The 18409-nt window shown below is 36.7% G+C and overlaps 1 protein-coding gene across 4 annotated transcripts in view; it reads right to left on the reverse strand.

The window, feature by feature from the left end:
• Window positions 1-275: 275 nt before the first annotated feature.
• LOC150083232 (protein hu-li tai shao-like) overlaps window positions 276-18409 on the reverse strand; it is a 346406-nt gene continuing 328272 nt past the window's right edge. For 3 of the 4 annotated variants that reach the window (XM_090377923.1, XM_090377924.1, XM_090377922.1), the window contains one exon: window positions 276-1288. The gene's annotated coding sequence lies outside the window, so the exon portion shown is untranslated. The remainder of the gene's footprint in view (window positions 1289-18409) is intronic. The other variant, XM_090377925.1, reaches the window with a different exon arrangement.

An 18409-nucleotide genomic window follows, 5' to 3' on the forward strand; every position in this document is an offset into this window, starting at 1 on the left:
TTCTTTAAAATAGCTGTCCCTTATTGTTTGTAAGCTTTTCTTGTCTACAATGAAACATTCACAAGAAGAAATAAACACAGAGGAAAGATAGGAATGATTAGCATAAGCAAAAAAAAAAAAAAGAAGAAAATAAATAAATAAAAATAAAATAAAAACATTACTTTTTCCTTTATTACTTATTAATCCTCGGAAAATCTTATTAAAACAAGATTTCCACAAAGATAAAATTCACAGGAAGTAAAAAATATTTATTTCTCTGATATTTACAAACTTTAACTGTCCATTACTAAATTAGGCAATCCATGAGATTATGAAATCTTCAACACTTATTCTAGAATAAAATAACCTAAAACACAGGTGATGACATGAATAAAATATTCTAGTTCAACAAGTAGATTCATAACCATCAGTAACTGTAAAAAGGTATAATGTACATCCATCATAATCTAAAGTTCTATAGAAACCTTTACAAAAAAGTGTAGAATACAATAAAAAAATGCTTTACTAGATGCTACTCACGCCCGAAGTAATCTGCACCATGATTTAATGACCGTAAATTTTCTGAACTGTCCAATTGGAATAGTGTATATAAATATCCATGTAATAAAAATTGAAGTTTAAAAATATTCCCCCCAAACTTTTATGATTTCTAAGTTAAATATACAAATATAAATTCAAACTAACTCATAATACAGATATACAAAAAGTTGATAAAAGCAAACCCATTATACATTTAATGGAAGTGTAATGAAGAAACTAATACAAAAAAAAAAAAAAAAAACCCCTTCAGTATGGTGATGGAAGGCATACAGTGCATCTATAATGTGAGCACATTCATACAAGCTTTCATCTATTCAATCATCCTCCATGCATACGCAAATGTTGACATTTCTAATGTGACAAATTCAGCTGTAAATCTTTCATTATTGGTGATAAAGCAGATGAAGTAGAAACTGGAAACACGGTGTTCAGATTAGATGTACGTGTTTAAGAATTCAAGTTCAGTGGAATTGACAGATTTTTCAATCAGCGTATCAACATAACTAAATACACCAACAATCAAATAATTTGTCTTCAGCTATTAAGCTGAATGCATTTCTTCAAAGCTATTTAAGTCTTTCATGTACTATAAAGGTAAATTTAAAATTTTTTAAAAAATCAACAATACACAAAAAGCACATATGGCAGGGTTCTGTTGTACAAATCATCCAAGCAGCCAGCCAAGCTCAACAGAGGGAGATATTCTACTCTTGACTGTCTTCTTTCAGTTGAAAAATGAAAAAATAACCTATACAAAAGTAAAGTAAAGTAAATTGAATATTAAAAATTACTGCAATGTTCAATTTAATGGGTTTAATATAAGGTAAAAAATTAAACTATACTAGTGGGCTTAAGTTAAGGTATAAATGACAAAAAGGTAACAGTTTGCAAAATAACTGATGAGTAAATGAAATTAAATTTTGTTGTGGATTATGATGAGATAACAGTACCACCTGTCAATTTACTGGTAACATATTTACTCGTTAAAATATGCAAATCAGCTCATGCATACTTGAAAATGGGCTCCAAGCAGAGGATTTTGTAAACCTTAATAAGAAGTATGATTATCCCTGAGCTAGACAACATTCATAATGGACTCTCATGCTGTTAGTGTGAGAATTCAAGAGTTCTGGTGGTGGTTAAGCCCACCCTCATTCCCGAAAGCAACTTATAACTTATGTAAGGTTCTGAGGAGTGGGTTCTAACTCAAAATTTGTTCTCAGATTATCCCATAAATTCTCAAGGTGATTCAGGTGGCTATTGGATTTTGAAATTATCTCCACTGTGGAGAATGTTTTTCACCAATTGCACTGTACTGGGGTCTTCATTTTGGAGGCCTAGTAGATCCTAAAAAGTTTGACATAGCAGTTATGGATTTCATCTGTACTATTTCAGAGCAGGCACAGCCTCTCTCAAGGATGTGCAGTACCAAGATTCTCTTTAATGGGTACTCCTTTTCTCTCTCTTTCTCACACACACCTTTTATTTTGGTATGCCTTAAATGCCTGTCTGCAAGTTGTTTTCATATAAATATAAAAATGCTAAAGGTGCTTAAAATTCTGAAGTCCAGTTTGTCCAATTCTTTATATTTATGTAAATGTCAAATATCAATTGTACATATTTTTATAGATCAATACTGTCATTTTTTTTTTTTTTTTTTATTGTAATTATTTTCTGTTGGTTCCCTTTTTGCACCATTCTGGCTTGCACGTTGTTCTACAGGTGTTTGTAAAAACCAATAAACTAATATATAAATAATGAATAAATAAATTCAAAATTTCTCCTACTCAAATGACATGCATTAGAGATGCAAAATGCCAATTACCATTTATAATATTTTGAACTCCTAAATAGCAAAATAATAAATGTTTGCACACCCCAAGACTCCATTCCAAGCAATCTTATAGGCCAGTAGCTACTAATCACATTCAGAAAACAGACATTTATTGCAAGCATCTAACAACTGACCTTTTGGACAGCTTTTACAATCAATGGGTAAAATTTTTGTGCACAATGTTTATTTATTTAGTGTTGTAATTGGTTGGGTTCAGAAAATAACACAATTTATTAAAGTGGAAAACAGAACTTGCAACAAAAAAGAGTTTTTTTTTGCAGTAGACAATCAAAATAAGCATTACATATAACTTAACACAAATTTTATGCAAAATATAAGCTACATATGCTTCCAATACAAATGTCAAAGTTACAATGAATACAGCTTTGCATTAGGACTGCATGAATGTAGGAGACATGATGAATCCAAGGTAAGGCGCGTAAGGATCATGGCTAGTGGCATTGCACTAGCTGGTTCCTTACATTATCGTGATTTAACTTTTTTAACTGTTACAACACCATGCACTATTACCAGTGATGACATAACCAAGTGGTTATAATTAATTCATATGATTATATTCATAAAATTTTAATTAGATTTACTTCATGAACATCTTGCTTATTAACGATTATCCTTTCACTTAAGGACATTCAGAATGTCTATTAATCTCTCACTAAGGATGCTGATTGTTAGTATTTGTTACTGGTCTTTGAGGGATTATTTTGAGTAAAAAATTGACTTTTAATCACAAATTTTTTTTAATTAATCATTTGCATATCAAATATAACATTATCAATGAAATAAATTTATATTTTATATATATACACACACACACAGCAATACCCCGGCATAGCACTGATAAGTGGTACCAAAACTGTTCCGTATTATGTGAAACTGTGCTGATTGAGGTATAATTATAACAAATCTATAAACAATTTGCACTTGATAGCCAATTAAAAGGATTTGAATTTAAAAATATTACAAAAATTGTATTAATGAAAAGGAAACATCGTGAGAGATGAGAAAAAAGCTTTTTAGGTATTTCAATAAAAAAAGTCTGAAGTTGTCTCTTCTTTTTCTCGGCACACAAGTTTTTGTAGCATCGAATTCCATCTTGTAAAATTTTCTGTATCATGATGCTAGGTTCAACATCCAGATCTCCATTCATAATCGCCTCACAGGCCATGTCAATCCCCAAAAAAAACTTTCTCCAATTCTTCTGTTGAAAATTCTTTTGGTGCCACTTCACAATTGTTTTCCTTTTCTTCATATGCAGTTTACTTATCAATTTCAAGGAGAGTTGCATCATCTAAGTTATTTGCATGTGAGTCAATGCAGTTACGTAAATTGGCAGTGTCCAGAGTTTTGAATCCCAAATCTTTACTGATCTTTTCTGATTGTCTTCGGTAATTGTATGAATTTGCGATTCAAAACCAGTGAAATCATTTGCCAAATGGGGCAAAACATGCTGCCAATATGCAAATATATTTTCGATCATATTTAAAGGGGTAAAAATAAATTATGAAATGAAGTTATGAAAAGCTATCACGTCGTCTCATCAGGATGGAATTAAGAATACTGAACACTCTTGCATGCTGCCGCTGACTGCCTGATGGGAGCTATTGGCACATGTGCACGCAAGACGATAGAGTTGGGCATATATGTAGGGTATGTGTCTAGGGTCTAGGTCAGTGGCGCGCAAACTTATTTTGCTTGTGACCCCCTGTATTAAATATAAAATTAATGCGACCCTTCAATGTAAACCCCGAGGTAGGATAAACAGATTTTTTAGAAGAAAAATGGCATTTTATAAATTGTGTAGTAGAAAATTTTATTCGAGTACTGAGAAAGGAATAAAAAAATTGTTTCCTTTTTAATTTACACATTAAAATAATTGTTTAATATTTTAATTGAATTTGATTTACTCAATTAGCAAAAACAAATCAAATTCTTATTCTTCAATTAAGATTACAAAACAATAAAAAATGAACAATTACAAAACAAAACAATAAGAAGGAAGAGCCTGGATAACCGATAATATTTGGTCCACATTTGGCGCAATGCTTGAAATTACTAATCTCATGGCATCTTCTGGATCAAGTCTGGAACGCTGTTTTGTCATTATAGCTATTAATTTTGAGAAACCAACCTCACATACATATGTAGACCAGAAGGGTAGCAATGTTTGTATCGCCAATTTTGATAATTCTGGATACTCATCTCAAAAAGAATGCCAAAAATTTTCCCATGTAGTCTTGAAAACAGCACGTAATGCTTCATAAGATGACAGGTCGATGAGATCTTCCTTTTGCTGAATGGTAATTCAGCAAATAAAATAAATAATTTTGGGACATGAAGAAATATCAAATTCAAAGGGATTGCGAATCCAATACAACCCTTTCTGGAGATACATTAAACCATTTGAAAAATTCTTAATTAGCATTGTTAGTTGGGTGGCAATGATATCCCTACATTGTAAAATGTCAATATTATAACAAAATTAGAAAAGCATGGGAACATGCTTTTCTTTATAGCTCGGACACAGCATGGTTTTGTTAAGGGGAAGTCTTGCCTGACCAATTTGATTCGATACTATGATGCAGTCACAAAGGAACTGGATGCAGGGAATAACTTTGATATTATATACTTGGATCTTAGAAAGGTTTTTGATACTGTTGCACATGGAAGACTGCTGCACAAATTGGAGCAGTGTGACATTGGAGGCAAATTGCTGCTGTGGATAAAGGGGTGGCTGAGGGAGAGAAGACAGAGAGTGGTAATCAATGGACACTGCTCATTGTGGACTAATGTTATTAGTGGAGTCCCTCAGAGCTCAGTGTTGGGTCCATTATTGTTTTCTGTATTCATAAATGATATTGATGATGGTATATCAAGTTTAATGTCGAAGTTTGCAGATGATACAAAGGTAGGCAGGGTTGTCAAGGACACTACTGACAGTATGCTGCTGCAACAGGATCTGGAGAGGTTGAGCAGATGGGCTGAGAGGTGGCAAATGAAGTTTAACATTGACAAATGTAAAGTACTACACATGGGAAACAGCAACCCTAGAGCAACGTATCAACTCTGTGGTACTACACTGACAGTGGTAGAGAATGAAAGGGACCTGGAGGTGGTTGTGCAGGCAGATATGAAGTTCTCTGAGCAGTGCGGACGGGCTGCAAGAGTAGCTCATGGTGTATTGTCAATGATATATAGGAATTTTTCTAGCAGGGATAAGGAGGTGATTATTCCCTTGTATAAAGGCAATGGTCAGGCCACACCTAGAGTACTGTATACAGGTCTTCAAGAAGGATGTAGAGCTGCTGGAACGAGTACAGAGAAGGGCAACAAGATTAGTGAATGGAACAAAGGGGTGCTCTTACGAAGAAACGCTTAAGTTTTGCAAGTTACAGTGTCTGGAGACTAGGCACCAGCAAGGTGATCTGATAGAGGTGTATAAAGCCTTGAATGGTTTGAGCATGCTCAATGCTGATGGGATTCTTCCTCTAGCTCAGAATAATCACCTGAGAGGGCATAAATTCAAATTGAGGAAAGACAGATGTAGGACAGACTTGCGGAAATTTGCCTTTAGCCAGCGGGTGGTTGGTTGGTGGAACAGACTTCCATCCCTTGTCGTGGAGGTTGACAGCCTAAATAAGTTTAAGGCTCAGCTGGACAGGTATTTTGAACGAACAGAGGGGTGAAGTGGGTTTTTTTTTTTTTTTTTTGGCTGATGCTGCATAAGCTTGCTTTCTTGCATCAAATGCCTCTACTAATGCTAAAAATGCTAATACATTTATTTCAATTTTAGTATTATTAGGCTCAAATTCAGTTTTCCAAAGATTCTATTTTATCACTGAGTATTAATATATTTGTTCCCTGTTCTTGAAGACTTAAATTTAAATCATTAAGTTTTTCAAATATACCCGCAAGGGAACTAAGTTTTCCAGGCCATTTTTGATTTGTAAATAATTGAGCAAGGTTCCAATTTTTATCAGATAGATAAAAACAAAACTTGATGTTTAAGGTCAAAAAAGATGTCGCAACACTTTACCACTGGACAACCACTCCACTTTCGTATCTAAAAGATGGATTTCATCCAATTTCATTACAAAGAATTGTAATAAGTCTGCTAATTAAGCTTCTACTATTTAATAAAGTTGATCACCCTTATCACATCTTTCAAAACTTCGTGCAAATCAGTTTGCATTTCGTTTGCTACTAATGCTTCCCTATGTACTGTATAATGCAATGATTCAAAACTATATTTGGAGCAATTTCCTTTACTTTGCCTTTAAAACCTTTATTTTATCCTGTTAATTCAGCCGCACAATCAGTACAAATTGCAAAGCAGTTGTTACACTTTAGACAATTATTTGTTTGAAAGAATGTTTATAACATCAAAAATCTTTCCCGTCGTTCTTCCTTCCTTCCAAAGTTTTGCAAAATAGAAATTCTCCAAAATATCTCCCTCATAGCTGTATCTGACATATACAATAAGTTGAGCAAGGTTTTAAATATCTGTGAATTCATCTAAACTGTGTTGCAAAAATTGGACTTTCTCTCAATCGATTTAATAAACTGAATTATTCATGGTTCACGTTAACCATGTCTCTGGATAGAAGAATGGTATTTAAATCGTTGCTGTACTTTTCTCCATGCATAATTGAAATCATTTTTACTGCAGCAGGGAGAACAAGGGATTCAGCAATAGTATGTGATTTCATTTTTTTCCCTATTAAATATGAAACTTCCAACGATGCTCTAAAAGCTTTACAAGGAACTGCAGTGTTTCTTCATGACAGATTTCAGACCTTGTATGGTGTCGTCATCTTTTGAACACAGATTCAGTTTTTTTCATTATCTCTGGATGTTTCGTATGTAAGTGTCTTTTTAATTTAATAGGTTTCATGCTTTCGTTAGCCAGTTTTTTGTATCATATTATGCACGCAGGACGTTGCTCATCATCAACAACACTAAGTTAAGTAAAGCTGTACTTCATAAATTCTTCTTGATATTTTCTATTCATTTTCATTCTTTTTGATTTGGAATATGATGGCTCTCTACCAGAAATTGGTGATAGCTGTAGGAATCACGTTGAAGAGTACACTTGAAATAATGTTAGTGTCCAAATTTCCACATGATACATTTCTTACCCTTTCAGTTTCTGATGTATCTGTAGCAACGTTATTGTCGTCACTCCTTGACTGTTTTGTTCTGATTACCCAATCGTCCATGGTAAAATATATAAAAACGTGTACATTTTTTTTTTTTGTTTTCTTAAAAACAACGATAATATAAAAAGTAGCAGAAGAATAAAAAAACACATCCATGTTGACGTGAAAGCACTGAATTACGAAGCAAATAAAGTGTGCGTGCAACAGACTTGCTATTTACTGCCACCGCATATTTGCACCTCTGGCCTTTAGGCAATTTCAAAAATTTTTGAAGTAGGAAGCACGAATTAAGAGCTACAGGGATTACAGTTCAGCAATTGATACTGAGAAGTCACACTAGTCAGCTGCTTTCTGTGTCCATAGCCAATGAGCAAATTAAGCCACATTATCCACAAGGACTATAAGTAAGAAAGCCGTCTGCATCACACGTGAAACCACCCTAAAAATTAAAGATTGGCAATAGGGTTAATTTATATCTCACACTTCGTTCGAGTAGTAAGGTCTCTACACTTACAGTATTGAAAAAGTAATTTTAACAACAGGTTTTTTTGTCTTTCATGTACAAAAAAACAAATTTTATTTAAAAATTGCCGCGACCCCTCTGGAGGTCGCGCCCCATAGTTTGCACACCACTGGTCTAGGCTATTGAATGAGTTTTAATATGTACAGTAAATTTTCAACTTAAACATAATTGAAAACTATGCTAAGTGAGAATAATGATAAAAAAAAAATAAATAAAAATGCCAGCAGCATGGCAAGACAGAAGAGTGAAAATTGTAAAATTATACATAACAATCAAACCAATAGGGAGGGAAGAGAATAAAATTATTGCAGTAGAAACTCTCAAAGATAATTTAGAAGTGTAAATACAAAGATAATAAAATATAATCAATTAAATTTTGAATAGCCAATTAAATGAAATTTAACGGTGCCCCCTCTGACGGACACCAGGTCCAAATTTATGTGAAATATCATGAGCAGAGATGTGAACAACTACAAAAAAATAAAATAAAACAGAAATAGACTGACCATTACGCCCCATCTCAACAGAGGACCACAAGACCAATAATGGTCAGGGAATCACTGCATTTCGATCACTGGCAAAATCGCCGCAAAGGCGAATCGGTCGAAAGATCAGCCCACTATCCGATCCCCAGATTGAATCGCCAATGCAGAGGACTTGAACAGCGGTGGTCCTGATGCAGCGAAAATTAAAAATAGGACAGATACAGAAAATTAAAAATAGGGCAGCATGTCTTGCCATGCTGCTGGCACTTTTATTTATTTTTTTTATCATCATTCTTACTTAAGTTTATATCTCAAGCGTCATGTAGAGGAAAATGCTTTTTGCTGCCTCTGATGTATGCTTCACCCCCTTTTTTATGTAAGATTCAGTTTTCAATTATTTCAAGCATTATTCAAATAAGCATATTACATGACAGTAGTGGGCTGATTTGCTAATGCTGTCATCCATATTCCATTCTCTTCCCTCCCTATTGGTTTGATCGTTATGTATAATTTTAGAATTTTCGCTCTTCTGTCTTGCCATGCTGCTTTTTGCTGCCTCTGATGTATGCTTCGCCCCCTTTTTTATGTAAGATTCAGTTTTCAATTATTTCAAACATTATTCAAATAATTATATATATATATATATATATACACATTCATTTATTTATATATCAACTGAAATTCTATATATAATAACAGTGATCAACAACGTTCGTTACTCTTACATTTTTTGGTATCGAAAAGCAACACCTGCAGCTTTTGAGAAATTTCAAGCTTTATTTTGCATAAAAAAAAAAAAAAAAAAAAAAGAAATCATTTAAATGTATAAAACAGATAACCAACTTCTTTGTATGTTTAATATTTTCATGAATTTGAAGGAACTCTAGAAGAAACTGGATGTATGTTGCTGGAGCAAAGGGGCAAAAATTTTTAAAGCTTTTAATACTGTATTAAACTTATCAAAAAAAAAAAGCATGTTCTGTTTTATTCACTTATGACAACTCTTTTCAAAAGAGGTTTTTCTTTTTTTCCTTTTTTTAAATATGGTGACAGGGAGTTGCACCAGAGACCACTCTTTCTAGGTGTCCTCTGCTCTAAGGTTGGCTTTGTATAGCATATCAACTGAAATTTAATATCCTACTAAACTAAACAACCACCTGCAATGCTTCTCCGCCATTAGAATTAAGTTAACATTGATTTTTAACAAATGAATATTTTGATTATAGAAACCTCTTGATTACTGATCATTAGATTATGGTTACTGATCTCGATTACTGATCATTAGATTATGGCAATCACTTTATTATGCTAATCACTAGCTATTACTTTTTTTTTTTTTTTTTTTATGTAAACTCCAAACACGAGAGGTATTAGAACCTATAGTACTTAGTAACGTGCTTGGGTTGGAGGTTGAGAAGATGAAAGATATTTGTTGATATTGGACTTGAACTTCTGTAGACTGTAATTTTCAGGAAATACATACGAAGGAAGGTTGTTCCAGAAAATGGCAGTTGAATGAATAAACAAAGAAGATGAAAAGTTGGTTCTAGGAATTTGAAGTTGGACAGTAAATGGATGTTAGCTGCACGTGTTTGGACTGTTCTGAAAGAGGGAGCAGGAATTATAGAAGCCAATTCAGAAGAACAGTGCCCATGGAAATATCTGAAGAAGAGGCATGTGGCAGAAACAGTAAGACTATGAGAGAGCAAGTGGAGAAACTCTGTTAGAGATGAATCATTAATTAACCTAACTGCCCTCTTCTGAATGGAATCAAGAAGCCTGAGAGAGGTTGTGGGGGCACCACCACAGATGTGGGAACAATATTCCACGGTAGGACAGATTTGCGATTTATACAGACAGAGCAGCTGTTTGGAAGAAAAGTAACACCAAGAGTGAAAGAGAAAACCAAGTTTTTTTAGATGCAGAGAAAGCAATATTTGTAATCTGCTTGTGCCAAGAGAGATTAGAAGTCAGAATAATCCCCAAATGAGATATATCATTTTGCCTAAAAATCGGAGTGTCATCAAAGAGAAGCATAGGAGCAGAAGAATACTTTTTGCGAGATACAAGACAACGAAATAACATAAAATGGTTATTTCGTTCGAATCTTGCAGCCATTGTTTTTGTATATAGTGGTAGGAAATTCAAATTTTTCATTGAAGTAGCTAGGTAGCTCTACTGCATAATTATATAGAGTAATACGCTTCACTGTTTCTATTAGATAGCGTAGTATTGACATTTAATTAATTTAATTTATTGATCTTATTAATTTAAAATAGCATGCCCCAAACTAGAGCAGCAAAGCAACGAGCAAAAAGTGGCAGGAGTGCTGTGTGACTCGGGGGAGAACTGAGGGGGGCGATTCTCCAATGCATCACAGCCTAAAAAAATGTGCAACTTGTGAAATGTTTGCCGAACTCTCTAGAACAGAACATGATACTGCCATGGGGGATGTCTTTGTGTGTGCGCGATGTAAGGAAATCAGGCGACAACTGAGCGTTGTTATGGGCCTATATGAGAGTTTGAAGGACAGAGTGGATGCCCTAGAAAGATCTCAATTGAGGGGCCCATCAAGCTCTCAGCTGCCCACATCAATGCCAGAGCTTGCACTTGGTCATCACACAACACAGCAGCAATCCCCAAGGCAGAATGCGCTGGTCTCACAGGAACTAGTAGTTGTTGGTGACTATTGTCAGGGAAACAGGTAACATGCTTTGTAAAAAGGTTAGGTGGAACAGGACCAGGGTATGTCTGCCAGGGGCAAAGGTTGATGAAGTTGTAGAGCAGATATCATCTTTTAAGGGCATAAAAGGTGATATAGTTGTACACCTTGACACTAATGATATTAAGAGCAGGAGACCAGCAGAATTACTTAACAAGTACAGGTCACTGTTGAACAAAAGCCGAGAATTAGGGGTGAATTTGAAAATGTCTGCAATTCTGCCCGGACACGATAGGAGGGAGTATATGATGAGAGCCTTGTCGATCAATTCGGCCCTGGAAAGATTGTGCAAGGCTCAAAGGATATAATTTTTTTCAGCCTGGTCTGTACTTGTTAATAGGAGAGACTGCTTCTACAGGGATGGGATACACTTAAATAGAAAGGATGCAAGAATATTTGCTGATGCTACAAGGCAGTGTTAGGTGGGTCGGAAAACTGATAGCTTGGCAAGATACAAGGACTAATAGTTTAACAGTAGCCGTAGGCAGAGGTGAAGGTGATTCTTGCACAACTTCTATTAGAATAAGTAGCGACCTGAAGCTAGGGGTGTTGGGGGTTTCAGGGACGGATGGCAGTCATCCTGAAATAGGTGGGTATATGGGATGTGTTAGGGTAACTAGGAATAGGAGCATGTATACCAATGCTAGAAGTATAGTAAATAAATTTGAAGAATTTGAAGTGTTGGTCAAGACATCAAAGGTGGATATTATTCAGATAACAGAGACGTGGTGTCACACAGATATAAGGAATGCAGAACTGGAATTTGGGGAGTACAATGTGTACAGAAAGGATAGACAGGATTGTGTTGTTAATTAAGAAAAACATAAAATCAAAAGAAGTGCACCCAGTTGATATAGATGAACAGTGCACTGTTGAATCAGTTTGGTGTGACTTAAGCTCTGCGAAAGCAAAAATAAGAGTAGGAGTGTGTTATAGGCCTAATGACTCGAATAAGTACAATGAACAATTGTACACAGAAATAGAGTAGGCCAGTAAATCAGAATGTCTTATAATGGGGGATTTTAACTTCCCAGATATTGACTGGAACTTGTGGGTTGGCCACTCAACACACTAGTCAGACTTTTGTGGATTTATTGGATGATTGTTTTCTGCAGCAGCATGTTCGAGAGGCAACCAGAGAGAGTAATACTCTTGATCTGGTTATCAGCAGTGATCATCCGTGTATTAAGAATTTGCAGATAAAGGAACCACTAGGTGGCAGTGATCACAGTGTACTGATGTGGGATTTACTTAAAGATATGATTACCATCAGGGGTAAAGGAAAGAGTTTTGCTTCCGTAAAGGTGAGTACAGTGGTCTCAGAAAGTTTTTAAATTCTGTACAGTGGGATCAACTGACGATGTTACCAACAGTAAATTCTAAGTGGGAAGCATTCAAGGAATTAATCGTGGATGCTACTAAAAGTTTCATACCTATTAAGAAATATTGTTCAAGGTTTAGGCCTAAATGGTTATCAAATGAACTAATGAGACTCTTAACAGAGAAGAAAAATGCATGGGATGCATATAAATTATCAAGCGACTCAGAAGCCAATGGCAGATATAAGCTAGTCTGTAATCAGGTCACAAAGGAGGTTAGGCAGGTGAAGGCAGATTACTAGAAATCCTTGGCAAAAGATGCTAAGAAAAACAGCAAGGATTTCTTTACTTATATAAACCCTAAAAGGAAGGGGATGAATCTGATTGGTCCACTTGACATCGATGGTTCGACTGTTGATGAACCTGCTCAGACAGCAAACAAACTGAATGAGTATTCTGCATCTACATTCACACATGAGGAATTAAGGTTTGAAAATGGCAGAAGGTTATCAAATTGTAGCAGGATACTTAATGATTTTGTAATAACTGAGAGCAAAGTGGAGGAGAAATTGTTGAAGTTAAACATAAGAAAAGTACCTGGGGTAGATGGGATCTATCCAGTTATATTAAAGGAGGTGGCAAAGCAACTAAGCAAACCCTTAGCCATAATTATGAGAGCATCCTTGGACTCAGGGGAGGTTCCCATGGACTGGAGATGTGCAAATTTATCCCCAATTCACAACGGGGGGATCGAAGGGTGACACGAGTAATTACAGACCAGTTAGTTTAACTTGTTCCGGGTAAAATAATGGAGTCACTGGTTAAAAATGCATTGCAGGATCATCTAGACAAGACTGCAGCAATAATTCAGACACAGCATGGGTTTGTTAAGGGAAAGTCTTGTCTGACAAATTTGATAGGATATTATGATGTGGTTACAAAGGAACTGGATGCAAAAAATAATTTTGATATCATATATTTGGATTTCAGGAAAGCTTTTGACACTGTTGCGCATGGAAGACTATTGTACAAATTGGAGCAGAATGGTATTAAGGGTAAGTACTACAATGGGTGCTGCTTTTCATGGACTAGTGTTACTAGTGGAGTCCCACAGGGTTCGGTGTTAGGTTTGTTTGTTATTTGGTTTTTAGGAGCATTAGCAACTAAGGCCATATTGCTCCGCGAATATGCGGTGGTCATTCCTGCCCTTTCCGCATCCTTCGTATTTGGTGGTGACGGGCTCGAACCCCGGTCTAATCAAGAAGTGTGTGCTACGCACTGCTGCTCCTTCCCACCTGGCTACGGAGGCGCCTTCGGTGTTAGGTCCACTGTTGTTTTGTATATTTATCAATGATATTGATGAAGGTATATCAGGCTTAATGTCGAAGTTTGCAGATGATACCAAGGTTGGCAGGGTTGTTAATGACAGTAATGGCAGTGTGCTACTGCAACAGGATCTAGATAATTTGGGCAGATGGGCTAAGAAGTGGCAACTGAAGTTTAACCTTTACAAATGCAAAGTACTGCATATGGGTAGAAGACCTGGGAGTAACTGGGCAGGCAGATATTAAGTTTTCTGAGCAATCAGACAGGCTACCAAGGCAAGTCATGGGGTTTTGTCAATGATATATAGGAATTTTGCTAGCAGGGAAAAGGAGGTGATTATCCCTCTGTATAAGGAAATGGTCAGGCCACGCCTTGAGTACTGCGTACAGGTCTGGAGGCCTCATTTTAGGAAGGTTGTAGATTTACATGAGCGTGTACATAGAAGGGCAACTAGATTGGTGAGGGGTATGAAGGGATCCTCTTACCAAGAGAGAGAGGCTTAAGTTCTGCAAATTGCAGTGGCTGGAGACTAGGCACCTGTGCAGTGATCTGATTGAGGTGTATAAGGCCTTGAATGGGTTGAGCACGCTGAATTCTGATGGGATCCTTCCACTTGTTCAGATTACGAACCTAAGGGGGAATAAATTCAAATTAAGAAGACAGATGTAGAATAGATGTGCGGAAATTTGCCTTTATCCATCGGGTGGTTAATTGCTGGAACAAACTTCCATCTGTCGTTGTGGAAGTTGATAGGTTGAATAAATTTAAGGACGAACTGGACAGGCATTTGGAGGGAATGGTGGGGTTTTTTTTTATTGGCTGATGCTCTCACACACATGCTTTCTTTCTTTTCTTTCTTTTTTTTTTTTATGTGAACCCCAAACAAGAGAGGTATTAGAACCTATAGTACTTAGTACCGTGCTTGGGTTGGAGGTTGAGAAGATGAAAGAAGATATTTGTTGACATTGGACTTGAACTTCTGTTGATTGTAATTTTCAGGAAATACGTATGAAGGAAGGTTGTTCCAGAAAATGGCAGTTGAATGAATAAATGAGGAAGATGAAAAGTTGGTTCTGTGGGTTTGAAGTTGGACAGTAAGTGGATGTTGGCTGGTGGCGGCACGTGTTCGGACTGTTTGGAAAGAGAGAGCGGGAATTATAGAAGCCAATTCAGAAGAACAGTGCCCATGGAAGTATCTGAAGAAGAGGCATGCAGCAGAAACAGTGCGTCTATGAGAAAGCGAGTGGAGAGACTCTGTTAAAGATGAATCATTAATTAACCTAACTGCCCTCTTACTGAATGGAATCTAGAAGCCTGAGAGAGGTTTTCGGGGCACTCCCCCCCAGATGTGGGAACAGTATTCCATGGCAGGGCGGATTTGTACAGAGTGAACAGCTGTTTGGAAGAAAAGTAAAGCCGAAAGCGAAAGAGAAAACCAAGCTTTTTAGATGTAGAGGAAGCAATATTTGTAATGTGCTTGTGGCAAGAGAGATTAGAAGTAAGGGTAATCCCCAAAAGAGATATATCGTTTTGCCTAGAAATCGGAGTGTCACTAAAGATAAGCATAGGAACAGAAGAATCCTTTTTGCGAGATATAAGACAAGACTGAGTTTTAGAAGGGTTGAAATCAACTAAGTTGTCTTTGCCCCACTGGAGAATTACCTGAAGATCGGCATTTAAGGAATTGATAGCAGATTTTCGAAAAGTTGAAGCTGATTGAGCAGACAAGGTTTCTCAAAATGGAAATTTGAATGCAATGTGCTATCATCGGCAAAACTATGGATAGGATTTCCAGTCAATGGAAGAAGGTCATTGATATACAAGAGGAAAAGAGTGGGGGAAAGAACTGAAACTTGGGGGACACCGGCATTAGTGGAGAAGTTAGAAGACAGAGACCCATCTACCATCACCCTCAGTGAGCGATCAGAGAGAAAACTGGATAACCAATTACTAAAAACAGTTGGCAAACCATAAGATGGAAGCTTGTTTAGAAGACCTTTATGCCAAACACGATCAAAAGCCTTTGAGATGTCAAGAGCAACTACTTGTGTTTCACCGAACCTTTCCATTGAATTAGTCCATAAATGGGTAACATAAGCCAGAATATCACCAGTGGATCGATACTGACGGAATCCATACTGGCGATCGTTGATCAGACGGAAGGTTTCTAGGTAGTTTAAGAGTTGGCTGTTAATGGATTTCTCCATTACTTTAGAAAGAGTAGAAGTAATTGCAATGGGACGATAATTGGATGGGAGAGATTTATCACCCTTTTTAGGAACTGGCTGGATATGAGCAAATTTCCAAGCAGAAGGAAAAACACCTTTGGAATAAGAAAGTGAAAAAAGGCAGCAAAGAATAGGAGTAAGTTCAGGAGCACAGATTTTGAGAACAAGTGGAGAAATATCATCGGGACCTGGAGCTTTCTTAGCATCAAGATTTGTCAAAATCCTTCTGACATCATTTTGATGGAAGACCACAGGAGGCATTGATTGGAGCGTGTTGGGAATGGAGGGAGGTGTTTTACCAAGATCAGTAATACATGAATTGGAAGAAAAATGGGATGCTAGCAGGTCCCATTTTTCTTCCAACAGTAATGAAATTTGAAGTAATGAAATTTTTGGATATGGCGTACACATAGTAAGAATATACCCAGATCCTCGACATAACGTGGCCTCGACAATGCCCCCCGCACACACACACACACTACTCGGACTCCCTGCAGTCACTACCTGGCAGAGTAGAGGTAGCAAGATTATACATTAGCTGATCCGGAAGCCTCCTAGAGAGTTACCAATAGGTTCAGTCCAGTGTACTAACTAGCGGCCGGCCTGCGAACACCGATTTAGAGCTGTACCCTCGAAACGTAAGGAATATTGGATCTCGCCACGGCGTTCATCATAACCTCAAAAGTCATCAATCGTACTGCATGATGGAAGAGATAAGGAAGGGTTGACCGGAACTTAGCTCTAGAGACTAAACATGGGTTCCACCACTTCAAGCCTCCAATAAGCAAAGTGGTGGTATTGCACCGGTTCATGAGAGTCATCTACCACCTACTACTATCAACTTAAGCTGTAAATTGATTCTATTGTCAGGAAAATGGTAAATATATTGTGCAAAAAGGATAGATAGACTAGGGTATGTCTGCCAGGGACAAAAAAGTTGATGACGTAAAGCAGATATCATTGTAAATTATGGCACTAATGACATTAAGAGTAGGAGATCTGAGTACTTACTTAACAAGTACAGGGCAATGTTGAGAAAAATCACAACTCAGGGTTAAAAATATCAGTAATTTTGCAGAGAAACGGTAGCAAGGAGTACATGATGGGAACCCTGTAAGCCAATTTGGCCCTGGAGAGACTGTTCAAGGCTCACAGGGTAGAATTTTTCTCAGCATAGCCTGTGCTTGTTTACAAGAGAGCGCTTCTACAAGGATGGGATACACTTAAATAGAAAGGGTGCAAGAATTGGCCACCGATGGAAATTTGCATGGGTGGCCAATTCTATTGAGGCAGTGTTAGGTGGGTTGGAAAATTGCTACCTTGGGGGATATACATACTAATAGATTAACAATACCCACAGGAGGAGGTGAAAGTGATACTTTCACTGGAATATGTAACAGTCTCAAGACACACTGTGGGTCATCATGTAACAAGAGCTGTGTTACGGTAACTAAGAGCAAGAACAGGAGATTGCATGTACACCAGTGCTAGGAGCATAGTAAATAAATTTGATTAATGTAAAGTGCTGGTCAAGTTGTTAAATGCAGACATTGTGGGGATATCAGAGATGTGGTGTCATTCAGATATAAGGGATGCAGAATTTGAATATGGGGATTACAATGTACACAGGAAGGACAGACAGGATATGAGGGAGAAAGGAATTATGTTTATTTAAGCACATAAAATGTAAGGCAGTGTATCCTGTTGACATAGGTGGCTAGTGCAATGTTGAGTCAGTTTGGTGTGATGTAAGCAAACAAAGCAAAAATGAGAGTAGGAGTGTGTTATGTGTCGAATGACTGTAATGAGTACAATGAAAACTGTACAGAAAAATAGAGTGGGCGGTAAACCAGAATGTCCTATAATGGGAGTTTTTAATTTTTCAGATATTGACCGGATTTGGTGGGTTGGTCACTCATGCACTAGCATGACTTTTGTAGATTTACTGGATGACTGTTTTTGAAAGCAGCATGTTAGAGAGGCAAAAAGAGAGAGTCAATATGATTACAAGCAGTGATTCTTCATGCACTAAGAATCTACAGATAAGAGAATCACTAGGTGGCAGAACACAGTGTGTTGATGTGGGATTTACTTTCATGAAGGAGACCACAGTGGTCTCAGACAGTTTTTAAATTTTATACAATGGAACCAACTAATGTTGTTACTAACAACAAATTCTAAATGGGAAGCATTTTGGAAAATAAACATAGTTAATAACCATGGAAAATAATCATAATTAGTTGGTATGAGAAGCC

Source organism: Mastigoproctus giganteus, chromosome 7, assembly GCF_048544385.1.
Source record: "Mastigoproctus giganteus isolate SK-2022 chromosome 7, ASM4854438v1, whole genome shotgun sequence".
Classification (NCBI taxonomy): domain Eukaryota; kingdom Metazoa; phylum Arthropoda; class Arachnida; order Uropygi; family Thelyphonidae; genus Mastigoproctus; species Mastigoproctus giganteus.